The following is a 13,893-nucleotide window of genomic DNA, read 5'->3' as shown; positions in this document are numbered from 1 at the left end:
ATGCCCTACCCTCACCCCTTGTCCTAAAACCCCTCCTCCTCTCCAAGGTGGAAGCTGCTAGGAACTGGCTCATCTGAAACTCGAGCCTTTGAAAAACCATCCCCTGCTTAAACAACCAAGGCCCTATGAGCCCTGGCACTCTTTGCCTTAATATTTTATTATGAGAAGTTAGAAAAGTATAGACAACAAAGGGTTGTACAGTGAACACTGCATAACCATCTCAATTGCATCCTGTGTGTTGGATATCAACCCTAAGTATTTTAGGCTTCACTGGTGAATTGCTCCTTTCCTCCTCCCAGAGAAGCTTACCATGCCCTTGCTAATATCCCTAATTTGGTTAAAGTCTATCTTCAACCTTTCCTTTAGGTTGGATATTAACCCTAAATGCTTTAGACTTCATCAGTGAATTGTCCCCTTTCTTCTTCCCAGAGAGGCTTAACATGTTCTTGCTAGCATCCCTAATTTGGTTAAAGTTTATCCTCAAGCTTTCCTTTGTATTCTACCTCTCATGTCACAGTTCCCCAAGTCAGTCTTGATTACTTATAAGCCAAAACTTTCTGGTAATTCTTTTTTTATTCTTTTTGGGTCACACCGGCCATGGGGTTCCTCCTGGCTCTGCACTCAGGAATTACTCCTGGCAGTGCTCAGGGGACCATATGGGATGCTGGGAATTGAACCCGGGTCGGCCACATGCAAGGCAAACACCCTACTCGCTGTTCTATCACTCTAGCCCATTCTGGTAATTCTGAACTTCGTATTTGTACCACTTTGAATTTGAAACAAACAAACACTGTCCTCCCCTTGTTCATTGATTTTGCTCAAGCGGGCCCAGTAACATCTCCATTGGAGATTTTGTTGTTACTGTGTTCGGCATATCAAATACGTCACGGGGAGCTTGCCAGGCTTTGCCGTGCGGGCGATAGTCGGTAGCTTGCTGGGCTCTCCGAGAGGGGTGGAGGAACCGAACCCGGCTCGGCCAGGCTGGCTACACGAAAGGCAACCACCCTACCTGTTGTGCTATCGGAAGTGCTGTATATTTATACCTGCTTTTCTATTTCCCCTATAGTATTTTATATTTTACTATAGAGCAATGTTCTTCTTTGGTTTAATACAGAAAGACTATTAATGTTATGCTCCTAATATTTGGGAGTTGATTAACTCTGAAATATATCTGCTCCTGGGCATAATTACTTGATCATAATTACCTGACTCAGGCTTTAGTTGCTGTAGTTCCTAACACCCGAAAAGGGAGGTCCTGCCATGAGACTGGGATGGACCTGGGGCGAGTGGCAAAGCTACCTGGCATTTTAATGAGACATTCTAGAAAGTATAAATGCGTGGTCTTGATGCAAGCTGTTACATTCTAAGAAGAGACAGGACCCCCATGGTAAAGGACAAGCTGAACTGGTCTGAGGACTTCGTCTGGGATTTACGGTAAAGCCTTGCTGCTCTCAGAGCCCAGAGAACTAAGTGTTAAGTGTTAAAAGCCTTGCTTGCTCTCAGCCCAGAGAACTAAGTGTTGGGATCTTTGTCTCTTACTGTGTTTATCCAAACAACTGCAAGTTTTGACAACTTATACAACTAGAGGGAAAGATAAAAACAATGTAGATGTCTTCTTAAGTTGACCTCCCCAAAAGAATTTCTGCTACATGTTTACCTATGTAGATGATCAATCACACCTATGTCCTTACCTCAACCCCCTTCAGATGTTCTATAAGTATGCTAGCAAATCAGACAAAGCAGAAACCAACCGCCACATATAAACATGGTGGCGAGGACTGGACTGAGGAAGGCGTTTGCCTTGTACACGACTGACTCAAGTACGATCCCCAGGACCCCATATGGTTCCTTGAGCCCAGCTAGGAGTAAGCACAGAGCATCACCAGGTGTGTCCCAAAACAACATAAAATAAAACATAGTGGAGAAAATATCTCTCTTGTGTTGTCAGTGGACCCCATGGGTGGCTCATGCGGAGTGGGGAGGAGTAAGATTTTCTCTCTCTCTCTCCGCCTCTGCCACCCGGGACCCAGGGTTACTGGGTTCTTGTCTCGTTCGCAGAAAGGAATTTCAGGAGTAGACAAACAGTGAAGTAAAACAGATTTTATTTGCAGGTTTTGAAAGTGTGGAGGGGAAGAGATGGAGGAAAGAGAAAGACAGAGAGAGAGTAACACACTCAAGAGAGAACACGGGCCTCTCCAAGGGCGGAGAGAGCCCCTACACACATCCCGGCATTAGACATAAAAGTATACATCTCAAGGTGCACATATCAAGAGGGGAGATGCGGACGGCACATGTGCTGGGACACCACATGTGCTCGGCCACGTGGGCACAAGGAGCACAGGGGCTGGGGCAGCATATGCACGCCCTTCCTTTGTTCAAAGTGGCCTTTATAGGCTTTCTCCAACCTGCCTACACAAGGGCTTCTACCTCTGTAAAAGTAAAAGTCTGTTGCTAAGGAGGTTACCAGGGGGGTTGGTAATGGTGATGGTCTTCTTTGACATTGCTTTCCTGGCTTTTTGTTCCTGCAGGAGCTTCTTTGGATCTGTTGCTGGTGCCAGGTGAGGGTCTTATCAGGCCTTAGTTCCTGTTTTTTTCTGTTTTCTGCAAGGTTGGCTTTTGCCATTGCCTTGGGAGGGGCCCTTCCCTGTCTACCTGCCTAAACCACTTGGAAGAGGGAAAGAGATGGTAAAATGGATGGTTTGATCAAAAAATGCTAAGAACATAGGTCAACCAGCAGAAAACGATGTAAAATTAACCCCCTCCTGCACATCATATACAAAAAAATCAAATCCAGGGGGCTGGAGCAATAGCACAGCGGGTAGGGCGTTTGCCTTGCACGCAGCCAACCTGGGTTCGATTCCCAGCATCCCATATGGTTCCCTGAGCACCGCCAGGAGTAATTCCTGAGTGCAGAGCCAGGAGTAACCCCTGTGCATCGCCAGGTGTAACCCAAAAAGCAAAAAATAAAATAAAATAAAATCCATGTGAATTAAAGATCTAAATATGATGGGGCTGGGGAGAAAGCTCAAAGAGGTGGAGGCGTGGTCTGCATGCAGGAATCCTGGGTTCAACCCTCAGCACCACATGGTTCCCCAATCTCCCCCCGGAGTGATCCCTGCCTGAGCAACCAGCTTACTGAAAAGTATTACAGAAGGTAAGAGCACCAGTATTACAGAAAGATAATACTTTAAATATGTTAGGAGACAGAATATTTTGATTACTTCAAAGTCTGGAGAGATTTCTTAACAAAACAGGCAGAATGAAAGCAGATTGTAAAGGAAAAGATTGAAAAAAATCACCCACAATAAAATGAAAAACATCTGTGAATCAAAACACTGGCATAGAGTGGCAGGAAAACCCACCAACTAGAAGGTATTTACAACTTAATGATGCATAATGCAGAGTATTCAGATATGGAGATCAGGATACAGAATACATGTGGGAATTTGACAAAGGAAGAAATAAGAATGGAGCTAGGGGCCAGAGAGATGACTAAAGAGCTCTGCATGCAGGAGAGATGACACAGGCTCTGCATGCAGGAGGCCTGGGCTCAATCTGTAGCACCACATGGTTCCCTGAACACTGCCAGGAGTTACCCCAGAGTCAAGGGTATCCCTAAGTGTTACCCCCAACAAACAAGAATAGTTAGTAAATATGAAGAGATAGCATAATCATTAGAGAGCTATCAATTTATATCATCTGATAAATTAGGGGCTGGAGCGACAGCACAGGGGGTAGGGCGTTTGCCCTGCATGCTGCTGACCCAGGTTCAATTCCCAGCATCCCATATGGTCACCTGAGCACCACCAGGAATGATTCCTGAATGCAGAGCCAGAAGTGATCCCTGAGCTATCGCCAGGTGTGACCCAAAAAGGAAAAAAAATCTGATAAATTAGCTGGCAAAAGTGGAAAAAGTCCAAGTGTTGGCAGGAATATGAAACAAGAGATATATTGTGATGGGTAACAGGCTTGGTTGTGCCATATAGTACAGCCGTGGTCAAATGACTTTTTTTTTCTTTTTGGGTCACACCCAGCCAATGCTCAGGGGTTACTCCTGGCTGTGCACTCAGGAATCACTCCTGGTGGTGCTTGGGGGACCATATGGGATACTGGGAATCGAACCCAGGTCGGCCGCATTCAAGGCAAACGCCCTACCCACTGTGCTATTGCTCCAGTTCCAAATGATTTTTTTAATCAAATTAAAGACCCATGTAAATTCTCAGGATATACTCCTGGGAATACACTCTAGGATAGACTGAATACTGTCAAAACAGATCAAACATTGGGCTCTTCCAAGGATCTTCAGGAAAATACTGTCACCCCATTGCTACATCCAATTCACTGACTGACATGTTATTTCTGGAAGTGGGACTTTGTTGCTGCTATTGGTGATGTTTTGAAGTCACTCTCTTAAAGTTGCAAAAATTGGGGCTGGAGAGGTAGTACAGGAAGTAAGATCCTTGCATGGACCCTGGTTTGATCCCCTGCATCACATGGTCTCCTGAGCATTGCTAGAGCTCACTCCTGCACAGAGCCAGGAATAACCATTGAACACCCTTGTGTGTGGCCCAAAAGCCAAAAAAAATTTTTTTTAAATAAACAATAGTTGATGAGGCTGGAGCGATAGTACAGTGGGTAGGGCGCTTGTCTTACACGGACAACCGAGATTCAATGCTTGGCATCCCAGAGATCCCGCTGGGGAGTTTGGTCCCCTGAGCACCACAAGGAGTCATTCCTGAGTGCAGAGTCAGGAGTATACCCCGAGCATGGCTGGGTATGACCCAAAAACCCAAATAAGTAAGTAAATAAATGATGAGAAGTGCACTCCAGAGGTAGGCCCCTTGGGAATGTGGATTCTTTTTCCCACTCGGTGACTGTGTCAGTGTCCCAGCCTATCTGCTGCCCCAGTGAACAGACCACAAGGACACACCCTTGCATCAGCCAGGGCATTGAGTTGAGCTTCCGTCTGTCTCTGTTCCCATAATCTCCCCTCTTCCCCCACCTCACTGACCTGGGCAGGGGGCCTCATTGAACCCCCAACACACACTCTCCAGCCCCAGATCCTTGCTCACACCCGTTACTGCATCTAGAATGAACTTGTGCTTCTTCCCACAAATGCCCATTCCCGTTCCCCCAGACACTGGGCGAGGAATCAGGATTCCGCTGGGGCTGTCCTCCCCTGCAATGATCGTTAGGGATCCTGGAATAGAGGAGCAAGCGCCAGGAGATGTTTCAGGGACAGAGAAAAGCTGGTGCTAGCCCAGCTGGGTGGGAGGGTTTGGCGGTGAGGATTCAGAGCTGCCGCTGGAGGGAGTGGCAGCCCAAGAACTGAGTGACTGAGGCCCAGAGGTGACACCAGGACGCCTGAAGAGATGCCACTGGGGAATTTGGGGGCCAAGATTCTGAAGAGGAGCCCAGTTAAAAGATTCCAAGGGGCCAGAGCCGTAGTACAGCAGGTAGGTTGTTTGCCTTGCACGCGGGCTGACCCAGGTTCAATCCCTGTAACCACATATGGTCCCCCGAGCCCACCAGGCGTGATCCCTGAGTGTAGAACCAAGAGTAAGCCCTGAGCACCATGGAACATGACACCCAAACAAACAAACAAAACCCAAAAACGAATTGGAGAATCCCCTGGGAAGGAAAGGGTCCCACTGGAGCCGGAAATAGTCTGTCTGGCCTGCTACTCCATCCCTTGTCCAAGGATGCACGGATAAGACACACAGTACCAAGGGTCAAGCCAGAAGAAAAAGTACCCCCCTCCCAGTACCCCAGTTGCCAGCTTGCTTGGGGAGTTGGCAGGAACAGGGTGTTCGTCACTTCATCGTGCACCTCGAAGCAAGACACTCCCTTTTCGTGGCCCCTGTCCCCCAGTGTCAGATGGGATTTGGATGAAACGATCTTGGAGAAGCGTCCTGAATTTCAAGTGACTCGTTTCTTAAAAGACAGGTTCTTGGGTCCAGGACTGGCCCAGGAAGTGTGCGGGGCTCTCCAATGCCCTCCCTGGCCCCACCGGCACCCCAGCACCATCTCTTCTTACCTCCCCAAAGCGCAGGGGAACCACACAACTTCTGTTTGTTGGACCAAGCAGAAATGGGGCAGGGGGTGGGGTGAGAGAGAAAGTGCTTCAGAATCTGGGAAAGGATGGGGGTGGGGGTGGGGTGGAGTGGCAAGATGGGTGAATGCCTCGGGGAACTCTTCCTTCACTCTGAAGTGAGTCTCTCAGATGGGGTGCCAGGCTGTGCTTAAAAATGGACAAGGCATTCCGCGAGCCCCCGGGGTGGCGGAACTGGCAGGAGGATGAAGGGCAGCAGCAAAGTAATCAGCATTCAGGAAAAGTCTCCGTTTAAAATCAAGCTGCCACTAGGCGGCAGATGAGGCCCTGGGGAATTGAGGCCACTTGGGGAGCTGGAGTTGGTCTCTGCTGTTTTTACTAAGGGACCTTGAGGCAATGCTCAGAGGTATGCACTACCCATGGGGTCCTGAGGCCAGTGGCAACACCTTGTTCTATGGAGCTCTGCTTTCCAAGTTCAGAGGCCCTGAGATCTTCTATTTTATAGGCATGAACAATTATCGTGCAAAAAAGGGGGGGCAGGGGCAGAGAGATAGTACTCTTGCCTTGCATCCCAAAGTTCAGGGTTTGAATCCCGGGCATCACATGTTATCCCCCTAACACCCCCACACCCAGATCTCCAAGAGTTACTTCTGTGCACAGAGCCAGGAATAGCCCCTGAGCACCCCTCCAGAAAGGTCAGAGAGTGGGGCCGGAGTGATAGCACAGCGGAGAGGGCGTTTGCCTTGCATGCAGCCAACCTGGGCTCAATCCCCTGCATCCCATATGGTCCCCTGAGCGCCGCCAGGAGTTATTTCTGAGTGCAGAGCCAGGAGTAACCCCTGAGCATCGCCAGGTGTGACCCCCCCAAAAAAACAGAAAAGTCAGCGAGAGATAGCCCACTTGTTCTGCATGCAGGATTTGGCCCCAAACACTGTGTGATGCCCTGAGGACTTTTCTCCCACCCCACTGTACAGACACACACAGACACACAGACACAGACACACACACACACACACACACACACACACACACACACACAGACCGGATGAGAGATGAGAGATAGGAAGTGCCAGTAAAAACAGCCAATCCAGAGGGCAACTGGGTTCATTGGTGGTGGAGAACGGGCACTGGAGGAGGGATGGGTACTTGATCATTATATAACTGAAACCCAAACACAAAAGTTTGTAAGTCTCCACTTGTACCTCATGGTGTCTCACTAATAAAAAAAATTTTTTTAAATAAAAAGAAATAAAAAAAAAAACCAAAAAACAGCCAATCCTTTCCCAGGCACTGTCCAAGGTCCTTTGCTGGGATTAGTGCCTTGGAGCTCGTGGACATAGTAAGATTAGTGTTGTCGTTGGTGTGCCCAGAAGGGAAATGAAGGCACAGAAGTCAACTCTGACTTGCGTCCGGGTGATCTGGTCACAGTCCTGGTGGGTTCAGACAAGGCCTTTCTGCTGCTCAGAGACACAGATCTCGTGCCAGCTATGACCAGAGTCACGGCAGGGGCTATAGCATTCACATCCACCCACTCTACATCCTGCTGCAGGTGGGGGTGTCGTGCAGGGTGCCTTGCTTTCTGTCCAACCCCCCCCCCCATTCCGCCCCCCTGGTTCACAGTTAACTGGGCCACCTTGTTCTAAAGGGATTTGACTCCTGGAGACAACAGGAGACGGGTGAGAAAGCGCTTAGGGATTAGACCGAGATTCCCAGCAAGGTAAGGGACTTAATTAGGGGGGCTCGGGTGTGGGAAGGGGGGCGGAGAGAGGATTTGCGTCTTCACAAAGCCCAGGTGGACTGTGGAAGTAAGGAGGAAGTGGGGCTGCTGGGAGGAGCCAGATGCGCTCAATTTCTCACGTTTTGTTGTGCCTGCAGAAACCGCACATAATAGTCTGCGTAATCCCCCGCATTTGCGGGCCCCTCGCTTTTTTGTGTTGCACTTGGAATTCTCCCAGCAGTCCGGGTGAGAGGTAAGGATTATTTCCGTCCCCAGGCTCTGGGCACCCCGAAGAGACAGGTGTCTGTCGGGGAGGGTGCAGGCACTTGGCTCTGAGCTCTCTGCCGCTTGCTGCAGCTTTAGTTTCTCCTGGCTGGAACTGAGACCAACAACTGAGCAAGGCCAGGACGCTATGGCAGCGGCCCCGGGAACAGGGCTGGACAGATAGCACAGTGGGGAGGGCGCTTGCCTTGCATGCCACTGACCCAAGTTTGATCCCCAACACCCCATATGGCCCCCCAAGCCTGCCGGGAGTGATCCCTGAGTACAGAGCCAGGAGTAAGCCCTGAGTACCACCAGGTGTGTTTCCCCAAACAAAAGCCAAACAAACAAGTTACTGGAATACCCCAAAGGGACAGGCTCTGGAGGGACTGCTGTCCTGGACAGCAGGGCAGGGAGGCCAAGGGGGTTCTCTGCCTGCCCTATAGGTCACCCTCTCAGGGAGGAGCCCTGAGTGGCCCTCAGCCTGCAGAGACACTCTCTGGGCCTGGAAGGTGACATGAGAAGCTGGAACACATGCTTTCAGATGGGTCCCTGGCACTGCCTGGTCTCCCGAGCACTGAGTCAGGAATAGCCCCTGAGCACTACAGGCTGGTCACACAAAACAAACCAATGAAAATAACCAGGAACTCTTGGCCCACGGGAGTTCAGTCTGGCTGTCGTTCCAGTTTGGTTCCACACGGAGGATGCAAAGGCTTCCGAAGGAGAAAGATGTCCCCCCCAATGGAGCACCCCAACTCATGGATCTCAGAACAGCTCCTCTGCCCGCCATTCAGAGGTCCTTCCTGATGCCCACCTCCTCTATTTCCTTGTACCCTTAAGTCTTCTCCTGTTCTGGTGGGGGGCATACCCAACCATGCTTGGGGGCTAATCCCAGCTATGGGCTCGAAGGGCTAGGGGGTGTAGAGTGTCCATACAAGCCCTCCCTCCAGTGCTTTGAGCCACCTCCAGAAATCTTTATTTTTTTCTTTTTTGGGTCACATCCGGCGATGCACAGGGGTTACTCCTGGCTCTGCACTCAGGAGTCACCCCTGGCGGTGCTCAGGAGACCATAGGGGATGCTGGGAATCGAACCCAGGTCGGCCGCGTGCAAGGCAAACACCCCAGCCACTGTGCTATCTCTCAGGCTCAACCTCCCTAAATCTTATAGGGCCTCCTCAGGAGGCCCGGGAAGCCCCTCCAGTGGTTTTCAGTTGGGCTATGGGTTAATGCAGGGGCCAGAAAAGTGTCTGCTCGGACCCTGCAGTGCCAGGAATCAGCCGGCTCCCCCACAGATGACCTGGAACACATTGAAGGCTTTTTGTTTATTTGCTTGCTTGGGGGCCATACCTGGTGATGCGCAGGGGTTACTCCGAACTCTGCACTCAGGAATTACTGCTGGCGGTGCTCAGGGGACCATATGGGATGTCAGGGCCTGAACCCAAGTAGGCTGAATGCAAGGCAAGTGCCTTAACAGCTGTACTATTGATCCATCCCCCGAAGCCATTAAATCTCACACCTGAAATGAGGTGTGGTGCTTGGCGGTTGCACCTGGTAATACTTGGGGGACGATATGGTGCCAGGGATCCAACAGGGCTTAGCGAGACATGTGCCTTAACTGCTGCAGGATCTCGCAAGCCCCCTAAATCCTATTTTTTATCTTCTCTGTACCCCCCCCCACACACACTTCTCTACAGCCCTTCCTTATTTCGGGCACCCCACTTCCTGCTCTGGCCAGGGAGTGAGGTGCTCAGGGCACTGGGCACACCCGGCTTTGCAGGGGTGCAGGGGGCGGGAATCAGGGCCTTTCTGTTGGGTCACCTGCAAACAAACACAAGAGCTTTTCAGAGAGTTCCTGCTGTCCTGGCTCCGTGGAAGTCGAGTGTTTTACAAATATTTGTTGAAGAGTTTAAAAGACTGCTCTTGGACTCTCAAATCACCATGCCAATCTCTGCACCACCCCCTTCCCGCTGGCACCGTGGCATTGGAGAGCAGGGTACCCGGAGACTCTGATCTTGGGGTCAGTGCCCTTATCAAACAAGAAGGGACATGCAAGGGGCAGAGGTCAAGGACGAGCCACCGAGAAGGCCTCCAGTGCTCATTAAGGCCCCTGTAGTACATTCGCTCAACACATGGTTGAGGACCCAGGGGAAGGACAACGGGAAGGGCACTGGCCTTGCACGAAGCCCACTCTAGTTCAGTTCCTGGCACCACATATGGTCCTCTGCACCCTGCCAGGAGTGATCCCTGAGCCCAGAACCAGGAGAAAACTGAGCACAGTCAGGTATGCCTCCACCTCCAACACCACACAAACGAGCATGGCTGAGGGCCAGGGAGATGGTGCAATGGGGTGAATGCAGACTTTGCTTACAGACTCTGAGTTCAATCTCTGGCACTCCACGGTCTCCCAACCATCACTGGGTGATTCCATGAGCAATGAGACAGGAGTAACTGCTGAGCACTGCTGGGTATGTCCCTCACCCGCCCCCAAAATTAACACGGTGGAAGTCTAGTCTTGGATTCCCAGTTCAGTTCCCGGTTCCAGAATAATCCAAACTCTAACCCAGAAGCTGACCCCTGGCATTGTATCATGTGCCCGTGGCTTCTCCTGGATCTCTGCTCTCTGATAACTTTCCCTCAGCTCTGCCTGCTTCCCATGGACCTGCCACTACAGTGCCAGGCAGGGGACACCTAGAACCAGCAAGCCTGGCATAGAATTGGCAGGAGAGGCGAGACCTCGGGGTCACCTTGCCCCTCCTGACCTGGAGAGCTAGTCCCTTCCTTTATTCTAATGTTTTTTTCCTGTTTGGGTCACACCTGGCGATGCACAGGGGTTACTCCTGGCTCTGCACTCAGGAGTTACTCCTGGCGGTGCTCATGTGGGTTGCTGGGAATCGAACTTGGGTTGGCCATGTGCAAGGCAAATGCCCCACCCGCTGTGCTATCTCTCAAGCCCCTCTGATTTTTTGTTTTGGTTTTTGGACTACACTCAGTGGTGCTCAGGGTTTACCCTGAACTCTGTGTTCAGGGATCACTCCTCACAGTGCTCTGGGGACCATTTGGGGGCATCTAAAGGGTCATTGAACTTGGGACCGTCATGTGCTAAGTAAGTGCCCTATCTGCTGTACTTACTATCTCTCTGGATCTGGACTCTTCCTCGGGGGCCTGGCTGTCTCCTGACACTCACAATGACAACTCTAAGGAGTCAGTGTCAAAGTTGAGATAAAGGGGCTGTGGGTGGGGTGGGTGGGGAGAGATTCCTGGTATCAGATCAGGACTTTGCATCTTGGGACAGATAAGGCTGCAGGTGAAAGGAGAGCCTCTCTGGGGAAGGCAGGAGGGCAGAGGCGCATCAGGGCCAGTTGGGGGCTTCTCTGATGGAAAGGAAGGTGTGTGGAGGGAAGAAGGGATGGGATAGGACACGGGTCACCCTATAGCCATAAGACTGTGCTATCTAGGGACCCATGGAGGAATCTTGGGGAGGGAAGCAACATCCCTAGACAGGGGCAGGTGGGAAGAGACTTTGGGATGAGGGGCTGTGATTGATGTAGGTTTTAGATTAACAGGCTGTTTTGTAGCGGCTTGAATTTGGCACCTTTTGGTAAGTTAGGTAAGTGGAGGAAGGAGAAATCGGCAGTTACTGGACCAGAAAAGGACAGACTGGAGGAAGTTTTCTCTTTTTCTGTGGGGAGGTATTTGGGCCACACCTAGTGGTTCTCAGAGATGACTCCTGGCTCTGTGCTCAGGGATCAATCTTGGCAGAGCCTGGAGGGTTGGTCATATGTCATACTGGGGATTCTAATCCTGATTGGCTGTGTGCAAGGCGGATGCTTTAACCCCTGTTCTCTCTCTCTGTCCCTGTTAGTTTGTTTCTGGCGGGAGAGGCGGGGAGGCGCATATTCACAATACTCAGTGTTACTCCTGACTCCTGCTCGGAGGTGGACCCATGAAGTGCTGGGGATCAAATCTGTGCCTCCTGCATGCAAAGCATATATGCAGCCCCTTTGGCTCTCTCTCTGGCCCAAGCCAATGAGTCTTCTTTAATTTAATTTTTAATTGTTTAAACATTTTAGTCTTTTATTTTTATAAAGTTGTTCACAATGATTTGTTACACTCAGTATTCCAACACCAATCCCACCACATTTACACCTTCCCACCACCTTTATTTCCAATTGTCCCAACTAGCACCCAAGCTTGCCCCAATTGCAGGCTCTAAATGATTTATTCTGTATTTCTTTTTTTTCTTTCTTTTTGGGTCACACCCGGCAATGCACAGGGGTTACTCCTGGCTCTGCACTCAGGAGTTACTCCTGGCGGTGCTCAGGGGACCATATGGGATGCTGGGAATCGGACCCGGGTCGGCTGCATGCAAGGCAAACGCCCTACCCACTGTGCTATTGCTCCAGCCCCTATTCTGTATTTCTTGTTATTACTAACTTACAAAAAATGACCAAAAAAGGTTTCCTTAGAAGAAAGTGTGCAAAGATTGTTGTACCAAGCCGATGAGTCTTTAATGAGGACAGAGCTCCTGGGAACTGCCAAAAATTGCTCCCGAGGAGGGGGAGTGGGGGCCACTCAGTCACAGGGCTGGGCAGAGACCCCTCACTCTGACCTAGTGGACCTCTACTCGGCGCACAACTAGTGGCAGAGCCGCATCGACCCCCTGAATAGGCCTTCTCTCCTGTCCCCAGAGGAGCCAGCGCCATCCTGTTTCCTTCTTCCCCAGAGCCGCGAGTGGTGAAGTGGCCTGGGCACGGCTCCAGGAGGTGGGTGCCCAGGGACTCCTGGGCAGTAAGGGTGGGGTGCCACAGAGCACCCCCGCAAGGCCCACACCGGGCTACGCTTTCATGCCACTAGCACTGTGGGGCAAGCCATGCCCTCTGTGGCCTGTTGCTCTGTTTCCTAAATGATCTTTTTGTTTCTCTCTCCTTCCCAGGGCTCCCCCAGCTCCTGGCTCTGTCCCTAGCCGAGCATTCCTTGCATTCATTCATTCATTCATTCATTCGCTTGCTGAGAATACATCTATTGAAGTCTCATGTAGGAGACTTCTGTTGTGGGTGAGGAGGGGTGCTGGGACCCAAAGGTGAGAAGAACAGGCTCCTGTGTCCAAGGGCCTCTAGCAGGGCAGGTGCTAATAAGCAGCGTGGCAACAGGCTCTGTAGTGCTCCCTGCTAACTCGTCTCCCTTCTACTCTGGTCGCAGCCATACTGTGCGTCCAGTGCTAGAACTGCTCATGCCATGGTGCCAGCTGGAATGATTCTCCTTTTCATTTCTCTCCCTCTCCCATTTTAAGACTGACCACGATGCTGCTGCTTTCAAGAAGCCTTCCAGGATTTTTCCCAGAAATAAAATTTCCTTCTTTCAGCTCCCCAGCTCTTGTTTCTCCCGGGGAACCTTTGTCTTGGGCTTGTGTTCTACTTGGTGGTAACACTTATCTCTCGGGGAGGGCAGTGCTGCTTGACTCGTTTCAGGAGCCCCCAGAATAGTGCTTTAAGGACCAACCACACAGTAGGAAGGCTGGCCTGAGATGCGGGGCCTGCCGGGAGAAGCCAGATCCAGGGGGCGCTGTGGAGCTCTGAGAGGGGAAGAGGATGGAACAGGGCTGAGAGTCCCTCACCAGCACCCCCCACCCCAACCCCTGTCCCCCAAGTCAGAGGGGCGGCAGGGCGGGCAGGGAGTGGAATCCCTCGCCCTGGGTCTTTAATGTGAGAGGCGGGAGGAGGGGGAGAACTTGCTGACTTGTTTTTCATGGTGTTTGCTCTTTCTCCACGCACCCCCAACCCAGATACTGAGGCTGACTCAGGTGGGCTGCAAAGGGGGCTGTGCGGGGCAGAGTGAGGTGTGGTCTCAAGAGGGAAGCCCACGT

The sequence above is a fragment of the Sorex fumeus genome, unplaced genomic scaffold (assembly GCF_029834395.1).
Source record: "Sorex fumeus unplaced genomic scaffold, SorFum_2.1 ptg000032l, whole genome shotgun sequence".
In the NCBI taxonomy this organism is placed as follows: domain Eukaryota; kingdom Metazoa; phylum Chordata; class Mammalia; order Eulipotyphla; family Soricidae; genus Sorex; species Sorex fumeus.
Note: the sequence above shows the minus strand (reverse complement) of the source record.